This window comes from Somniosus microcephalus, chromosome 7 (assembly GCF_052327205.1).
Source record: "Somniosus microcephalus isolate GS21.2 chromosome 7, FLI_Smic_1.0, whole genome shotgun sequence".
Lineage (NCBI taxonomy): Eukaryota > Metazoa > Chordata > Chondrichthyes > Squaliformes > Somniosidae > Somniosus > Somniosus microcephalus.
In genome coordinates, this window is record NC_140993.1 from 239,553,473 (window position 1) to 239,571,277 (window position 17,805).

Sequence of the window (17,805 nt, forward strand, 5' to 3'; positions counted from 1 at the left end):
CAGGCTAGTGCACTGTCACTGCGAATTGCAAGATGGTGCATTACCATCCCCATCCCCATTCCCCTCCACCTCCACCTCCAGCATCACGATGGAGCACAAACCACCACACAGCAACCATCTGGGTGAAACATCTGTGGACCTATGGCAGCCAGCGAAGGTGGGAGTACCAAGCAGTCTGGAAACTATTTGTGGACCCCACATAAGACCCAGACAAATGTCCGAGAAAGTAAGAGGGGAGCCGTGGACAAAGAAATGCCTCCTAATGTGCCGCAGCGCACAATGCTCCAACCCTACAAGGGCCATCAGCGGACTCAATACCTCCTGACCCAGCAAAACCCAGGAGCCGTCTCCAAATTATCCCAAACAACACATTGCTCGAGAACGCCGTACTAATCCTTGAGACGCGGCCTTCAGCTTCCTGATGAGGCTACCGCCGGAAAGAACGCGTTGCACAAGAGGTTCAGCACTCTGCTCATGTAACTCAGCAGGCAGCACCAGAATACCGCTGCTGCCTGCGCTCTTTTTACAGGCAGCCGTTAACCTTGGCCTGCGGTGGCACCGGCCGTTTTCTGGACTAATCGAATTTCTAATTGAATCGAATTCTATATTTTTTTACAAGATGCTGTCTGGTCTGCTGCGTATTTCCAGCATTTTCTATTTACATTTCAGATTTTCAGCATCCGCAATATTTTGCCTTTATATTTTTTTATCAGCACTTTGTTTTTACAACTGAGCATTTTGCTTGTTCTAGGACAAACTGGTTTACAATGCTACAACCAGATGTGATGCTGCAGGCGAATGGCTTTGGAGAAAGCTTGCTGTCTTGGGAGGCATATCTAGTTTGAGTAATTAGAGCAAGGGCCTTTCAGTTTGCACGTGCAATGTCATTGTTGTTCAGCATCCCAGTTTCCACATGGGCACTATCGGTGATCCCCTGAACCTACAGTGTTACGGCCTGAAAGGTAAGAATGGCATAATAACTAGGGTAAAAATTGGGTTGCTTTGTGCCTCCCGTTAGCGCCCTAACGGGTTGCAAAGCAACTAGCGCCCGGGTGCGGCGCCACCCATGCCTCCCACAAAATTCAGCGTGAGGTTAGCGGCGGTGCTGACTGGTAGTGCCCCGTGGCGGCGCTGACCAGTAGCGCTCCGTGGTGCTGCGCCGCCGGTGATGACGTCATCGCCGTGTGCAGCGCCCCAGCCACGATCTTCAGGAGCGTCCCCAGACTTACCACTGGACACTATGTCTGACAGGGTCAGGGGGGCCTACCTGCGGCCGGGGAGGCGCAATTTAAAGGCGAGGTGCGGGCGGCCATATTTGTTGCTGGCCACCTGCCAGCACCTGTCTGCGCTCCCATCCCCAGCCTCCTGAATGCCCCCCCCCAACCCCCGGGGAGTGCCGGCTGCGCTCCAATCGCCCGGCACCTCTCATGAGTGCTGGGCTCTTTTGCCAGCACTCCTGATCCCCGGGGGCCCAGCTGGGCCCCGGGTCGCGCTGCGCAAGGCCCCTCCCCTTTAAGAAGGGGAGGAAGGCCTGCAATACCGCAGCATGACATGCTGCAGCGCCATTGTCTCGCAGCGCCCCAAGAGGGATGCGGGGCGCTTCCAGTAGCTACTCAATTTTTAGCCCTTAGTGTTGTCGTTACCTTGACTATCACGGAATGCAGTCCTGATTGAAGACTGGCCCTGCAGCTTATTGTTCAGGAGGCCAGTAACTTTCATCCATGTAAACAAAGCCTTACAGTGTCAGAATGCCAGATGATCAATTGAAATTTTGTGGGGTGAAATTGTTCTTTGGCGATAGAGCAAAATGGGCGATAGCGAATCGGCAGCCTGTTTACACCCCGTCAGATCTTCTTTTCCAAAGTCAACGGGAAACTAAATCGGACGGGGTGTAAAACATTATCTTATCAATTTTTTGTAATGACTTGTTTGCAGGTTGTTTCCAGTTTTACCCTGTTCTCATTTGGGGTCTTATAATTTCCACAGAACCAGTATCTGAATTAATACTTTCTTTCTACACAATACAGTGCGACTCATGTATTTGCATGTTGATAATTTATGTATTTGCATAGAGGACAGTAGAATAATTTTTTTGTTGCATAGTACAGTGTAATATAAATTATATAATTTCAAACCATTAAGTGACTGGCTAGAGGCTCTGAAAATCTGTGTCCTCCTGCTATGAAACATTTATTGTCAGATAACCTCTGGTATCTGCGTGGTTTGCAGCTTTGGAAACTTTCAGATCCTAAAATCTGAGAAGAACTGTAATGAGGGAGACACCACAGCCTTAATCAAATCATGCGCAAAGGAATAGAACTTCTGACTTGATAATCCGCTGGGTGGGGGGGTGGGGGAGGAAGGGGAGGGGGGGCAGGGCAGTGGTGGTGCGTAAGGGCCAAGACGCACCCACCTTGGACCTCGTTGCCGACCCCGCAGGGTTGGGGAAGGTCCCTTAAATTCCATGACCATGCGAGTGCCCCCTGTAGCCAGTCCTGCAGCAAGAATGCACTTAACGTAAAGTAAACTGACATTGAAGGCTTAAGCGGCTGTACTGTAAAGGCAGTTTTGTAAATTGACCAATCATAAGAACTTGACCAAGCTTCATATCCCAGCATGCCTCGAGGAACCAACGGGACTTTTAAACAAACTTTTAAAAAGCTGTGTGCCGAACGGAATGCAGGAGGAAATTATTCATACAGAGACACAGACACGATTGATTGACTTTATGAATATGCTAACCAAGGAAGTAGCTGGAGTAATCAGATCACACAATGACATGTGTTTGTTTAAATTTAACTGACTGTCCTGTCCATTGAACTCCTGTGGTCAGGCTGTTAACAAGACTTACAAATCAACACAACAGGTAACGACCATGGCTCCACCGAGTCTGGGTCGGTCCCCTCATCCTTTGGAGATGTTAATATCAAAATTGTTGCTGGAGTAAAACCCATTCACCAACCTTTCAGAATGCTGATAAGCCTGGAAATTTTCCCCATCGAAACACCTTTGTGTGATAATGGTTGAACATCGAACAGAATGAGAATATTTCCTTGTGTGATGATGGACTATTCACTGACCCAGGATGGGGACGTGATCAAATTAAGCACTCTATAGATTTACAGAAACAGACAAGATTAAGATGGTCCAATCAAGTGGGGGATGCATCAATCAATTGTCACGGGTATGATCTTTGTATTATAAAAAGGGTACGTTTAGGGACAAACTTCAGCAACTTGCAAGGGAACTGTGGATGGGTTTGATCATCCGGACAGATGGAAACATACTCCTCCAAGTGATCGTCGGGGTGAGTGGTGTTTGAAATTAAAGAGAGTTAAAGGGAACAGTATATGTGAGCACTGTTTGAAGTTAAAGGGAACACTGTATGTGAGCACTGTTTGAAGTTAAAGAGAACAGTGCATTGACATTTGTGTGTTATCCGTAGTACAATAAACAGTTAAAAGAATACTGACACTAGTACGATAGCAAAATACTGCAGATGCTGGAAATCCGAAATAACAACAGAAAATGCTGGAAAAACTCAGCAGGTCAGGCAACATCCGTGGAGAGAAATTTGAGTTGACGTTTCGGGTCGAACCCCTTCTTCAAAACTGGAAAGAAAATAAAATAGATCGAAGGCAAGGCTGCGATCGAACAAAAGAGAAAATAAAAGGTATTCGAAGCCAGACGAGATGGTATTAGGCCCGTGGCAGCTGAGATTAGGTGTGAAGTGTACTGGCAGGTAAGAGACAGCTGCCAGGTGAGAGAGAGAAACAAAAGGAAAGGGGGGGGGGAGGAGGACCCAAAACAAAGGGGTGGAAAAAATTATAAGTAAAAAAGTAATAGGGGCCGAGGTTATGATCTGAAATTGTTGAACTCGATATTGAGTCCGGAAGGCTGCAAAGTGCTTAGTCGGAAGATGAGTTGCTGTTCCTCGAGTTTACGTTGAGCTTCCATGGAACAATACAAGAGGCCAAGGACGGTGAGGTCCGTGTGGGAATGGAGCGGTGAATTAAAATGACAGGCGACCGGAAGCTCGGGGTCACCCTTATGGACTGAACGGAGGTGTTCCGCAAAGCGGTCACTCACCCCACCAGCCTCCACATTCAACGGATCATCCTCCGCCATTTCCGCTACCTCCAAAGTGATCCCACCACCAAACACATCTTCCCCTCCCCTCCCCTTTCAGCATTCCGTGGGGACCGCTCCTTCCGAGACACCCTAGTCCACTCCTCTATCACCCCAAACAGCCCTTCCCCTTCGCCTGGCACCTTCCCGTGCAAGCGCAGGAGATGTAACACCTGCCCCTATACCTCCCCCCTTCCCACTGTCCAGGGCCCCAAACACCCCTTCCAGGTGAAACAGCGATTTACTTGTACTTCTTGCAATCTAGTATACTGTATTCGCTGCTCACGATGCGGTCTCCTCTACATTGGGGAGACCAAACGCAGATTGGGTGACCGCTTTGCGGAACACCTCCGTTCAGTCCGTAAGGGTGACCCCGAGCTTCCGGTCGCCTGTCATTTTAATTCACCGCTCCATTCCCACTTGGACCTCACCGTCCTTGGCCTCTTGTATTGTTCCATGGAAGCTCAACGTAAACTCGAGGAACAGCAACTCATCTTCCGACTAGGCACTTTGCAGCCTTCCGGACTCAATATCGAGTTCAACAATTTCAGATCATAACCTCGGCCCCTATTACTTTTTTACTTATAATTTTTTCCACCCCTTTGTTTTGGGTCCTCCTTCCCCCGCCCCCACCGCCACTCCTTTCCTTTTGTTTCTCTCTCTCACCTGGCAGCTGTGTCTTACCTGCCAGTACACTTCACACCTAATCTCAGCTGCCACGGGCCTATTACCATCTCGTCTGGCTTCGAATACCTTTTATTGTCTCTTTTGTTCGATCGCAGCCTTGCCTTCGATCTATTTTATTTCCTTTCCAGTTTTGAAGAAGGGTTTCGACCCGAAACGTCAACTTAAATTTCTCTCCACGGATGTTGCCTGACCTGCTGAGTTTTTCCAGCATTTTCTGTTGTTATTTTAAAAGAATACTGAGTTCTACTGAGTTGTGAACCTTGGCCATTTTACCCCACCCGGACGGGTTCAGGTCGGATTCTGGAACTGGAGTATAAGAGGGAAGTTGCGGGTTCACTTACCTACACCGCACATCTAGAGCACCCTCCCGCCAAAGAGGTTGGAAAGTCTGGGTGAAGAATGGCTAAGTGGGGGGGTGGGGGGAAGGGAAAGAGTGAGTGCTAGGTCCCCTCCTCCTGGAAACATCTGATAGCTGCAGGTGACACTGAGTTCTGACTGTTTTTTCACTTGTAAGAAATATATTAACTCATGTTGGACCACATTCCCAGAAAGAGAATGGCAATGTACCACATCTAGTGCAATCGATCCCATTTTATACATGTGTATAAAGATACAATGTTAGGAAGATAACCCATTGGTATGATAATGACAAAGGGACTTGGTGCTAATTGTAATTGTGGCTTAATAAAAACAGCCAGGGCCTTTAAGTTATCAGTATCAGGTTTTCCAAAGCAGCTAATGCAGCGGGGAGGGTAAGGCTGAGCTCTGGAGTATCCGCTGTGTACAGTGTTCATAGTTGCATCCTTTTGTGGCTCAATGCCTTGCTTATAGCTCAACACTTCTTTGTGTGAGTATAAATATTCAATTGTCCCATTTTGGGCTGTGTGTGCTGCTGCCTTTATCAGTTATACTGCTACAGCGATGGTTACTGTGGAAATATTGCTTATACAAATGTTAAGATGGAATGAGACAAGCTACAGCAAAGTGGCTTTTGAAATAATTTCAACTGCATTCATTACTGACCTTTATCTCAAAACTAAAATCTATGGGAGAAAAATTGGGTCGCGCTCCCTTTGGGGTGCTAACTTCGCCAGGGTGCTACTTACCGAAAAAATTAGTGCCCCCGCAGCCGAAATGCACCTGTAGCACCCCAAGAGGGAGACGGGGTGCTACTGGAAGTACCCCATCTCCCTCTCGGGGCGCTGTGAGTGAATATTGCGGTGCTATGTGCCGCGGCGCCATGCGCTGTGTCATATCGCACCGCGGTACTGCAGGGCTTCCTCCCCTTATTAAGGGGGCGGGGCCTAGCGCAGTGCAACCTGGGGCCCAGCTGGGCCACCAGGAATTCGAGTGCCGGTAAAAGAGCCCGGCACTCGAGAGAAGTTCCGGGCCCACGGAGCGCAGCCGGCACTCTGCGGGGGGGAGGGGGGGCTGCTCAGGAGGCCGGGGATGGCAATGGGGGCAGGTGCTAGCAGGCAGCCAGCAACAAAAATGATCACCCGGCACTTCCCCTTTAATTTGCGCTGCCCAGGCCGCAGGTAGGCCCCCCTGAGCCTGTCAGACATAGCGTCCGGCGGTAAGTCAGGGGGCGCAACCGAAGATGCAGTGCCGTGGGGTGCTAACGGTTACAACGCCGCTAACCTCCCGCTGAATTTCGCGGGAGGCGTTGGCGGTGCCACGCCCAGGCACTAGTTGCTTTGCGCACCATTAGCACCCTCTTAGGGCGCTAACGGGAGGCGCAAAGCAACTGAATTTTTAGGCCTTAATGTCTAAATAAATATTGATAACAAACACATTGGGCCAAAAATTCAGGGGTTTAGCACCGGCCATTCCCGCTCGATTCAGGGGAAACAAATGGTGGCCACCACCGTACTTCCATCCGCTGTTGGTGGGTCCCGTGGCAGCGACCATTTTCAGCTGGGCGGCAGTGCTGCTGATGTCGGCACTCGCGAAAATTTTGTAGATTATGTAGATTGTGATGTCAGTGAGTGTGCAACACTCACTTGATGCCTGATTTTTTTAATTTGTTAATGGGATGTGGGCGTCACTGGCAAGGCCAGCATTAATTGCCCATCCCTAGTTGCCCTTGAGAAGGTGGTGGTGAGCCCCCTCCTTGAACCGCTGTAGTCCGTGTGGTGAAGGTACTCCCATAGTGCTGTTAGGGAGGGAGTTCCAGGATTTTGACCCAGTGATGATGAAGGAACGGCGATATACTTCCAAGTCATGATGGAGTGTGACTTGGAGGGGAACTTGGAGGCGGTGGTGTTCCCATGCACCTGCTGCCCTTGTCCTTCCAGGTGGTAGAGGTCATGGATTTGGGAGGTGCTGCTGAAGAAGCCTTGGCGAGTTGCTGCAGTGCATCTTGTAGATGGTACACACTGCAGCCACGGTACGCCGGCGGTGGAGGGAGTGAATGTTTAAGGTGGTGGATGGGGTGCCAATCAAGTGGGCTGCTTTGTCTTGGATGGTGTTGAACTTCTTGAGTGTTGTTGGAGCTATACTCATCCTGCTAAGTGGAGAGTATTCCCTCACACTCCTAACTTGTGCCTTGTAGATGATGGAAAGGCTTTGGGGAGTCAGGAGGTGAGACACTCGCCACAGAATGCCTAGCCTCTGACCTCCCTTGTTGCCACAGTATTTCTGTGGCTGGTCCAGTTAAGTTTCGGGTCAATGGTGACCCCCAGGATATTGATGGTGGGGGATTCGGTGATGGTAATGCTGTTGAATGTCAAGGGGCGGTGGCTAGGCTCTTGCTTGTTGATGATGGTCATTGCCTGTGTAGCTTTTAAAATCTCTTCAGAATAATTTGCCTGTGATTACACAAACCACTCTGGGTACAGGTATATTTTGTATCAGTAAAACAGGTTTATTAAGCATTAAGCATCCAGTACAAAGAAGTAATACTTAACAAGAAGATAGTCGCAGTCTGTTCATTGAACCCCGGCATTCCTTCCAAGTGACTGTTTAACTCTTGCTGTGTTCTGTTGACTGAAGCTTCTCATCCTCTGGTTTTGCGCTGCTTTCAGTGTTCAATAGCTGTTCCTTTTATACCTTTTTTTCCCTTTCAAAAATACATAGCAACTTGCAGCTGCTTGGGCTATCTCACCATTCTGACCTTCACAAGTACGGTCTATGATTTCCTCCCCTTTTCTGCTGTGAGCTTTACTATGAGAACTTTTACATCTTTTGTCTTTCCCATAGCCCATTAACTAGACTGGTCTGAAACTTCAATGATAAGGGATATTAGGTATTGAAAACCCTCGATCTTGCTTTGAGACTTAATTAATGTTTTGTCCTTCACTGTCTTTTTGTTTTTAACATAACAAAAAATCTACACTACCTCAGCACTATTCTCGGAGTTAACATAATGTTGGCTTAATTTTACCATCATGCTTTGGTCTCAGCCATTCGCCATTTTATACAGGCTTTTAACATACAATTTCACATATTATAGTTATATACTAATGGTTATAGAATCTTAATAATGTTTACTAAATCCTACAGGTACACTCTATCCTACAGATCCCTACCTTGAGGGCGAGACATTTTGCTGACCCCTCAAAACTAAAATCTTACATATGGATTTGTTCTCCCACATTTATGTACAGTAACTCTAAGATATTCTGTGTTCTGATGACATTTAAACATGATCGGGTTTTGTACGTTGGGTGTCTCAGGTAGCAGGTGTAAACTAGTAAGCATATCAATACTACAAGTTGGGTGATGACCAGTACATGGGAAATTATCCTAATCCAAGGAGGAAATTCCATGTTTGTCCCTATGTTGTATTATCAGTCCTAACAATTTTTGACTCCCTACCTTGTGGCATTTGTGTTTAACTGGGTAGATCATAATCAAACTTCTGATCTTACATAGTTCTGCATCATCATAATAACTGGATAGCTGATAAGTGTTTATTAGTGACCCAAATGGAGAGACGTCCCTTATTGATGGTCTGAAGGTTTTCCCTAGTTTGCTCAATCAGCCAATTCCCGTACATAGCGCATACGTCATTATGGGCTGCCTGATCAGAGGCATTTCTGTTTTCTCTAATCAGAGCATTAATTCTTTTGGCAAGATCCTCTATCTCGTGTATGATGTCCCGCAGGTGTATGGTCATTACCTGATCCTCCCTTAGCTCCTCGCGTTCTATGCTGTTTTCCTTACTGAGTATCTCCTTCAAATCTTCCCTTACCATTTGTACTTGTCTCTGTAAATCTGCGGAGTCCATTGAGTTAACTATTGAGGTTACTGTGTTGAAACCCGTGAGCCCATCATTTATCAATCCTCTTCTTTGCCTACTCTTTCCCTGGCTTTTCTCTTGATTGGTATTAAGCTCATGGCGGAAGGCCCCTTCTGTTTTTTCTATGCTTGTCGACAAAGTCGCCTTTTCCCAGTATTGGCTAAAAACCTGCTGCAGCATTCCTTGAGTTAATTTTGCTGTTTTGTTAGAGCACCACTTTGGTAGTATTAGGTCTGTTAAATTGAGGATAACAGAGGCCACTTCGATGATACTCTGCTTTATAGGTAGGGATAATTACAAGACCATTCCCAGGTCCTGGTTTTAAGTAGGGGCATTGTTTCTCGAGTACTCCCTCTTGGGTTTCTGAATGGTTTGTTTTCTCATAGGGTGTGAGCCTAACACTATAGAAATACCCATCCTCCCTTACACATCCGGTTATCCCATTTTTGAATTCTACTATGCTTATTCTCGGGGTCCTTATAATTTCCCCAACGTTTAAAGGTTGTCATAAAGGGTTCATTCCCTGCTGAGGTAATCTTTATATTAACTTCTGGGATATGAGACCAATCATCACTCTGATTTTTAAGGTCCGAGATAATATTTGACCCAATACAAGAATACTGACCGGTGTGTTTCCTACACCACCGAGGCCAACATAATTGTACGTATTCCTTGCTCTCAGAAGCTACTGGGCCCTGGTTTGATTCTTGTACCTGTTCCCAGATTGCATTATTTTTCTTCAGGAATTTCCACACATTTGGACCTTTGCTGTCTCCTATCCCGCACCTGATACACACACCATATCCTTCTTTTATTTCCCAACTATACACCTTTTCTTGTAATGTACCACAACCCGTCACATATGTTGTTGTTACATTGGCCCAGAAATTCGGGTCGGGGGCTTCCCGCGGGTGCAAGCCCCCGTCCTGCACTTACCTAGCGCGCTGGCTGTTGAGCTGTGGGTCTACGTGGGATTCCGATCCTGGGCCTCCTCCAACTGCTGGCACGCAGTGCTTGCGTATCCCAGGGGCGCAGTTAGTTCGATGCATCCCCTGGGATCACATGGGCCATGGAGAGCCAATGGTAGCAGGCAATGCTTCATTCATAAGTTTGACAGGAAGAGTTGTCAAACCTGTAAATACTATAAGCCCCAAAACATCACTAAAACTTCAAATAATTTTTTTTTAAATCACATTTTAAAAATAACTATATATAAAATAACAATTTTAAACAATAATTTAAATTTTTGAAAAAATTTATTACATTTTCTAACAGGGCTAAAAATAAACTTACCTTTCTTTAAAGTATTTAAAAATAATAAACTTGTGGAAAAAATGTTTTAATTTTAATTAATTCACCACTTACCTTGTTAAAAGCAGGCCTTGCGCCTGCTTTATACATGTGTAACTCCTGGAGACTTACCCTCCCGGAGAAACCTGGAAAACACGCGTTCCACCTCTGAACCCCTTCTTTCAGGGGAATGGAAGTTCCGGTTTCCCGCGCATGCGCAGTGCATGCACAAAACCGGCATTTCCATTGGGCCTACGGGTGAGTACCGAATTTCTGGGCCAGTATCTTTTGTGCTGTTTCTGATCCAAACCGGAAAATCCCCCCCATATGTCTCAGATGAACTACTATGGTTCTTTGATTGTTTACGTCTGCCAATAATTTGAGATTCCGTTCCATAGATGGGGAGTGGAGCACATTCACCTCCTTGTTCCAGTGTACAGATGTTGATGGTAAAGTCAAAAGTTTTTGTTACCTCCATAGAGCTCGCTGCACATCCAATCATCAATATCAGTATACAGAGCCACATCTTTAACCTGTGGGTAGACCAAAATGTAACATTTTAATTCTTAACAGTTTTCATCCGATTGATATGGAACCATTTTAGTTTAGGTTCTCCCTTCGGACCATATGGCACATTCAGTAGATACACAGCTGGATTTAATTTATCTACTGTGGTAAAACCACCAATGAACTCCTGTACAAATGAATAACTGTCTTTAAAGCAATGTTATAGCACCTATGTCCGTTTGTTGAGTGTAAACAAGCTTTCTGTAAAAACCCTGAAACAACACAATGACGTCATCACGTTGGTCACGTGGTGCCCCGAGTGGCGGGAAACGTGATGACGTCATGACGTCAGAGGTGGGAGGTTCTGAGTTCCAAGCTACTGTATAGACCTGTTTGCTGTTGCTCCTGCATGTTTTTGTTTTGTTCACCAGTTTAATTAAATTTGGTTAATTTACTGAACTGACTCGACCTCAGTGATTTAGATAGGAATCCATTGATTCCTACATTGGTGACCCCGAAGCTTCACGGACGATTTTCGCGGAGGCAAGCTCGAGAACAAGATGGATGTAAATGCAGCGAGTTTGAAGCTCCCTCAATTTTGGGAACAACAGGCAGCCTCCTGGTTCGTTCAAGCGGAGGCTCAGTTCCAACTGCGAAACATAGTGCTGGATCAGACCCGTTACCTTTATGTGGTCTCCGCACTGGACAGCTCGACGGCTTCCCGCATTATCAGCCTGCTGGAGACCCCGCCCGTGGAGAACAAGTACGAAATGCTCAAGGCGCGCCTCATGCAAGTATTTGGTCTCACAAAGGCGGAGCGCGCACGACACTTGCTCGCACTCCCCGGGTTAGGCGATGCTAAGCCTTCCGAGTTGATGAGCCACATGCTCACCCTCCTCGGGTCTGAGCCACAGTGTTTTATATTTTGTGAACTGTTCCTGAGCCAGCTCCCTGAGCAGGTACAAGCAGCCCTGGCCAGGTCGATGGCTACGGACGGTGTGGCGCTCACGGCCGAAGCCGACACCATTTACGCGGTGATGCAACAGTATTGTGCCACCTCAACGCGCCCCGCCTCCAAGAACCCCGCCTCGGCACCTCCACAGACCGGCCTTTGCTACTACCACGCCCGTTTCGGTCAGAAAGCCAGATGCTGCCGACCCCCGTGTAAATTCGTGCCGCCGGCACCGAGAAAGCAGCAACACCGATTGCGCGACCAGAAGGGAAGCCCCGAGGTCGGTTTCGCCTCCACAATGACAGTTGGTGATTCCGGGAAATTGTTGTACATCACCGACTCCATTGTGGGCTGGCGTTTCTTATGCGACACGGGCACTCAGTGCAGCATCCTCCCCGCTTCGGTTCTCGACGTCCGATCTGGGCGGCGCGGTTCTCCGCTACAGGCCACCAATGGCAGCGCCATCCGTACGTACGGGAAGTGGCGTATCCGATTGTGTCTCGGTGGCCAACTCTTCCACTGGGAGTTTATCACCACCACGATACCACTGGCAATCCTTGGAGCCGATTTTTTCTGCACGCATGACCTACTGGTCGATGTACGTAATCGCCGTCTGATCCATGCCGCCTCACGAGCCCCCATCCCCTGTTTTCGGGGCTCCGGCGCGACCCACGCGATTACCTGCACCGAGTCGCCGCCCGACGAGTTCGCCCGCCTGCTCATGGAATTTCCGGAGCTCGCTCGACCCACTTTCTCTGCGACGACCGCCAAACACGGTGTTGAACACCACATCGCGATGACCGGCCCCCCGGTTTACGCCCGGGCTCGGCGATTAGAGGCCAGTAAACTCGAGGCCGCGAAGGTGGAATTCGCCACTATGGAGCGGTTGGGCATCGTTCGCCGATCTGATAGTCCCTGGTCGTCTCCGCTACACATCATGCCAAAGCCCGGTGGTGGGTGGCGGCCCTGTGGTGATTATCGGCACCTCAACGAGGTCACAACTCCAGACCGGTACCCGATACCGTATATTCAAGATTTTTCCGCCCATTTGGTCGGCACGTCGTGGTTCTCCAAGATCGACCTCGTCCACAGGTACCACCAGGTGCCCGTCCACCCTCAGGATGTCCAGAAAACGGCGGTCATTACCCCATTTGGCCTTTTTGAATTTTTACAGATGCCTTTCGGGCTTAAAAATGCGGTGCAGGCGTTCCAACGCCTCATGGATTCGGTGCTCCGGGATCTCAGATTCCTTTTCGTGTACCTCGATGACATCCTCGTCGCCAGCGCGTCAAAGGAAGAACACCTACGTCACCTGCGCGTCCTTTTCCGCCATCTCCAGGAGCATGGCCTTATAGTTAACCCAAACAAGTGCCAATTTGGACTGAGGCAGATCGATTTTCTGGGCCACCGCATCACCGCGGAAGGGGCACTGCCACTCAGGGCGAAAGTGGCAGCCGTCGCTGCGTTCCCGCGGCCGCAATCCGTCAAGGCGCTCCAAGAATTCCTCGGCATGGTAAACTTTTACCATCGCTTTGTCCCCCGGGCTGCCCAGCTCATGCGGCCGCTCTACGAGGCACTCCGAGGGACACCGGGGAAAGAACCGGTGATCTGGTCGTCGGTCATGGACCGCGCATTTGGGGACACGAAGGAGGCCCTCGCCAATGCGACGATGTTAGCGCACCCGCTGCCCAGCGCCACCATCGCGCTCACGACAAATGCGTCGGACTACGCCGTCGGTGCCGTGCAAGAGCAATGGGTTGACGGGGCATGGCAACCGCTGGTGTTTTTTAGCCGCCAGTTACGTAGTAACGAACATAGCTATAGCACATTTGACCGAGAGCTGTTGGCGTTGTTCCTGGCCATCCGCCACTTTCGTTTTTTATTGGAAGGACGCCAATTCGTCGCTTTCGTGGATCACAAGCCCCTGACGTTTGCCATGGCCAAGACGACTGAGCCGTGGTCGGCCCGACAGCAACGGCAACTCACTTTCATCTCCGAGTTTATCACCGACATCCGTCATGTGGCCGGCAAGGACAACGTGGTTGCCAACTGCCTTTCGCGTGCGGCCGTCCAACTGGGTCTCGACTATTCACTAATGGCGGTCGACCAAGCGGCTGACCCGGAGACGCACGCTTTCCGTTCTGATTCGTCCGGCCTGCGGCCAGTGGACGTACTTTTCCACTCAGACGGCACATCCTTGCTCTGCGATGTCTCCCTGGGAGACCCACGCCCGATCGTTCCGTCATCCTGGTGCAGGAAAGTCTTCGATATCATGCACAACCTCGCCCACCCGGGTGTGCGGGCTTCACAGAAGTTGTTAGCATCCAAGTTTGTCTGGAGGGGAATGCGAAATGATGTGCGCGACTGGGCCAACACCTGTGTCGTGTGCCAGAGAGTGAAGGTGCAGCGCCACGTTAAAGCTCCTGTCGCCATTTTCGAGGTACCGGAGCGGTGATTCGATCATGTTCATATCGACCTCGTGCGCCCACTACCACCGTCACAAGGGTTCACGCATCTGCTGATGATCGTCGACTGTACCACCAGATGGCCGGAGGCCATTCCATTGACGTCCACCAGCTCCGCGGACGTCGCCCGGGCTTTTCTTTTGTCCTGGGTTGCCCGTTTTGGCGTGCTGTCGGACATTTCATCGGACCACGGGCCACAGTTCTCCTCTGCTTTGTGGAACGCCGTGGCTTCAGAATTGGGCGCCAAGCTCCATCGCACCACGGCTTACCACCCGCAGGCCAATGGGTTATGCGAACGCTTCCATCGTTCTCTGAAGGCATCGCTGCGGGCTACCCTCCAAGGGACCGCGTGGATGGATAAGTTGCCATGGGTAATGCTCAGGTTGCGCACGGCGCCTAAAGAGGGCCTGCAGGCGTCGGCCGCCGAACTGGCCTAAGGCCAGCCGCTCAGGGTCCCCGACGAGTTTCTCCCGTCGCCGACGCGTCCGTGGTCCGCCACTGAACAACTGGAGGCTCGCCGAGCCGCGGCGCACGCTTTCCGGCCCATTCCGACTTCACAGCATGGACTGCCTGCGTCACATGTTCCGCCAACGCTCATGAGGGTTAAATTCGTTTTTGTACGGCACGATGCCCACCGTAGTCCCCTCATGCCTCCATACACGGGCCCCTTCCGGGTACTGAAGGCGGGCACCAAGAGTTTTCTGGTAGACGTCGGTGGGACACCCGACTACATTTCCGTGGACCGCCTCAAGGCTGCACACCTGGACCTCGGCCAGCCAGTCGAAACAGCGCAGCCGCCGCATTGTGGGCGACTGCCCGCGGCCGCTACGCCTGGCCCATCGGCCCCGCGACCCAGCTCCTCTCCTGCACCATCCATTCCTCTCCGGGAATATCGGAGTCACTCCGACAGGGTTGTCCGACCTCCTCTGCGATTGACTTTGATGATTAAAGACACTTCTGGGGGGCGCATGTGGTAAAACCACCAATGAACTCCTGTACAAATGAATAACTGTCTTTAAAGCAATGTCACTGCACCTATGTCCGTTTGCTGAGTGTAAACAAGCTTTCTGTAAAAACCCTGAAACAACGCGATGACGTCATCACGTTGGTCACGTGGTGCCCCGAGTGGCGGGAAACGTGATGACGTCATGACGTCAGAGGTGGGAGGTTCTGAGTTCAGACCTCGTGGAACAAGCTACTGTATAGACCTGTTTGCTGTTGCTCCTGCATGTTTTTGTTTTGTTCACCAGTTTAATTAAATTTGGTTAATTTACTGAACTGACTCGACCTCAGTGATTTAGATAGGAATCCGTTGATTCCTACACTACTGTGGTATGAGGGCTCGTCCATTTTACCTTGAATTAGTGTTTTTTTGAAGTGAAATTTTGTAACATTACCTGGTCCCCAATCTCATACTCAAATGGTTTTACCCTCTTATCATAATATCGCTTGATTTGTTCACGCGATTTGCCTGTGTTAATGGCCACCAGCCTGTTCACCTTGTCCATATAATCTATCAAGGCTTGTATCCATTTTTGGCTACAGGGTTGCAACGTTAATGGTGTGTTATTTTCCAATATTATGTGTCCTGGTATCCGCATTTGTCTCCCAGTCATAGCCTCATATGGACTTACCCTCGTAGTCCCATGTGGGGTAGAATGTATTGCCATCAAACATAAGGGCAACCTGTCAGTCCACTGAGTGGGGTGTTCTGTACACAGCTTCTGCAGCATTGTTTTTAGAGTTCGATTCCCCCTCTCCACAATCCCTGGTGATTGTGGATGGTGCACAATGTGCAATTTAGGTTTTATCTGTAACATTTCTTGTAGGGTTGTGAAAACTGCCCCCGTGAAGTGTGGACCCTGATCATTATCCAATTGTAATGGTAATCCCCACCTACAGAACACCTCACTCAGGAGAATTTGGGCAGCAGTGCGCGCTTTAATGTTTCTTGTGGGAAACGCCTCGATCCATTTAGTGAATTGATCAATTACCACGAGCGCGTACTCGTAGTTACCCTTGGATTTTGTTAGCGGGCGAATAAAGTCAATCTGTAGGTGTGTCCACGGTCCCACAGGAGGGGACTGTGACCTAAGCAAGGCACGATTAAAACACGAAGGAGGGTTTGTTTGTAGGCAGGGCAGGCAGCGATTAACATATTGCTCCACATGCTGCTCCATTTCAGGCCACCAGCAAATGGGTAATAACTTTTGTAGTGTAGTGGCCGCTGAGTAATGTCCCGCCGTCAGGTGAGAATGGAAGAGGGCTAGAATTTCTTCCTTCAACTGAGGAGGAATATAAACTACTAAGTCTCCCTCTTTATTTTTAACCATAAGCAGGGGAGGGTTTTTATCCGCACCATGTTGTACTACAGTTGCGTTTGCCCATGGGGTGGGTGCTGGTAGTGGGCGTCCCTGTTCATGCCAGGCTATTACTTGCGCATAGGGAGCGTGTGAATCCTGTAGGGCCAAAAGATCAATGGGTTTAGTTTTAGTTACCGCCCTCACTATGGGTATCTGAGTGTCATTCATCACCCACCAAGGCAATAGACAGCCGTTCTTGGCAGCTTCCTTAGCAAGGCGATCGGCTGCCTGGTTACCTCGGGAGTGGGGAGATGAATCTTTCTGATGGGCTGCTACCTTTCCTACATGACAAGGAGCGACTCGCTCCTGGAGCTCTTTCCATAGCTCACAGAGGAGACCAGAATGTAATAAAGATTTACCATCTGATGAGCAAAACTCATTTGTATGATATAGGGGAAGGGCCATAACTGCATTACAGACGTAACTGCTGTCGGACCAGGTATTAGTTTCATCCGTAGTCGTATCGTGAGCGGCGATAATTACAGCAATTAGTTCTGTTTGTTGGGAGGAGTGGGCAGGAACCTGGAATCCTACTGACCAATCGGGAGCGTCCATATCAATGAGGGCACCTCCAGTTCTAGGATGGCTGTCTACATAGTATGACGATCCGTCTACGTACACATTTCGAGCTCTAGGTATGGCATTGACCTTTACTGGGTTTGGTTCCATATCTAGGGCTGGTAATGGACACTGGTGTGGGCTTCTCTCACAGGCGAGCATAAGAGGTAAGTTCATTTAGGAGTAATGTCCAGGTCTCGCTGTAACAATTCAAGTGTCCATTTACTGATTCGCTGAGAGGACACCTTAGTCTCACTTGATTTTAGGGGCATGTGTGGCGAATGCAAAATCACTTTCTGCAGTCCGGTGATGTAAGTAAAATGATTGACTACCCAAAATGTGGCCAACAGGTGGCGCTCGCATGCTGAGAATGTGCTTTCTACCCCTCGTAAGATACGTGAGGCTTATGCGATGGGGCGCAGTGTCTCGCTGATTGCTTGGGTCTGACTTAAAACGGCAGTTAGGCTGGTAGGGGTGGAGCCTACTTCAAGATGGAAGGGCTGGCTGTGATCTGGGATAATGAGGGCTTGTTTCAAAGCACTAACTGCTGCAGTATAGTGGTCTTCCCAAACGGATTGTATCTCTTCCGCATCGCCCTTTAAAAGATCATAC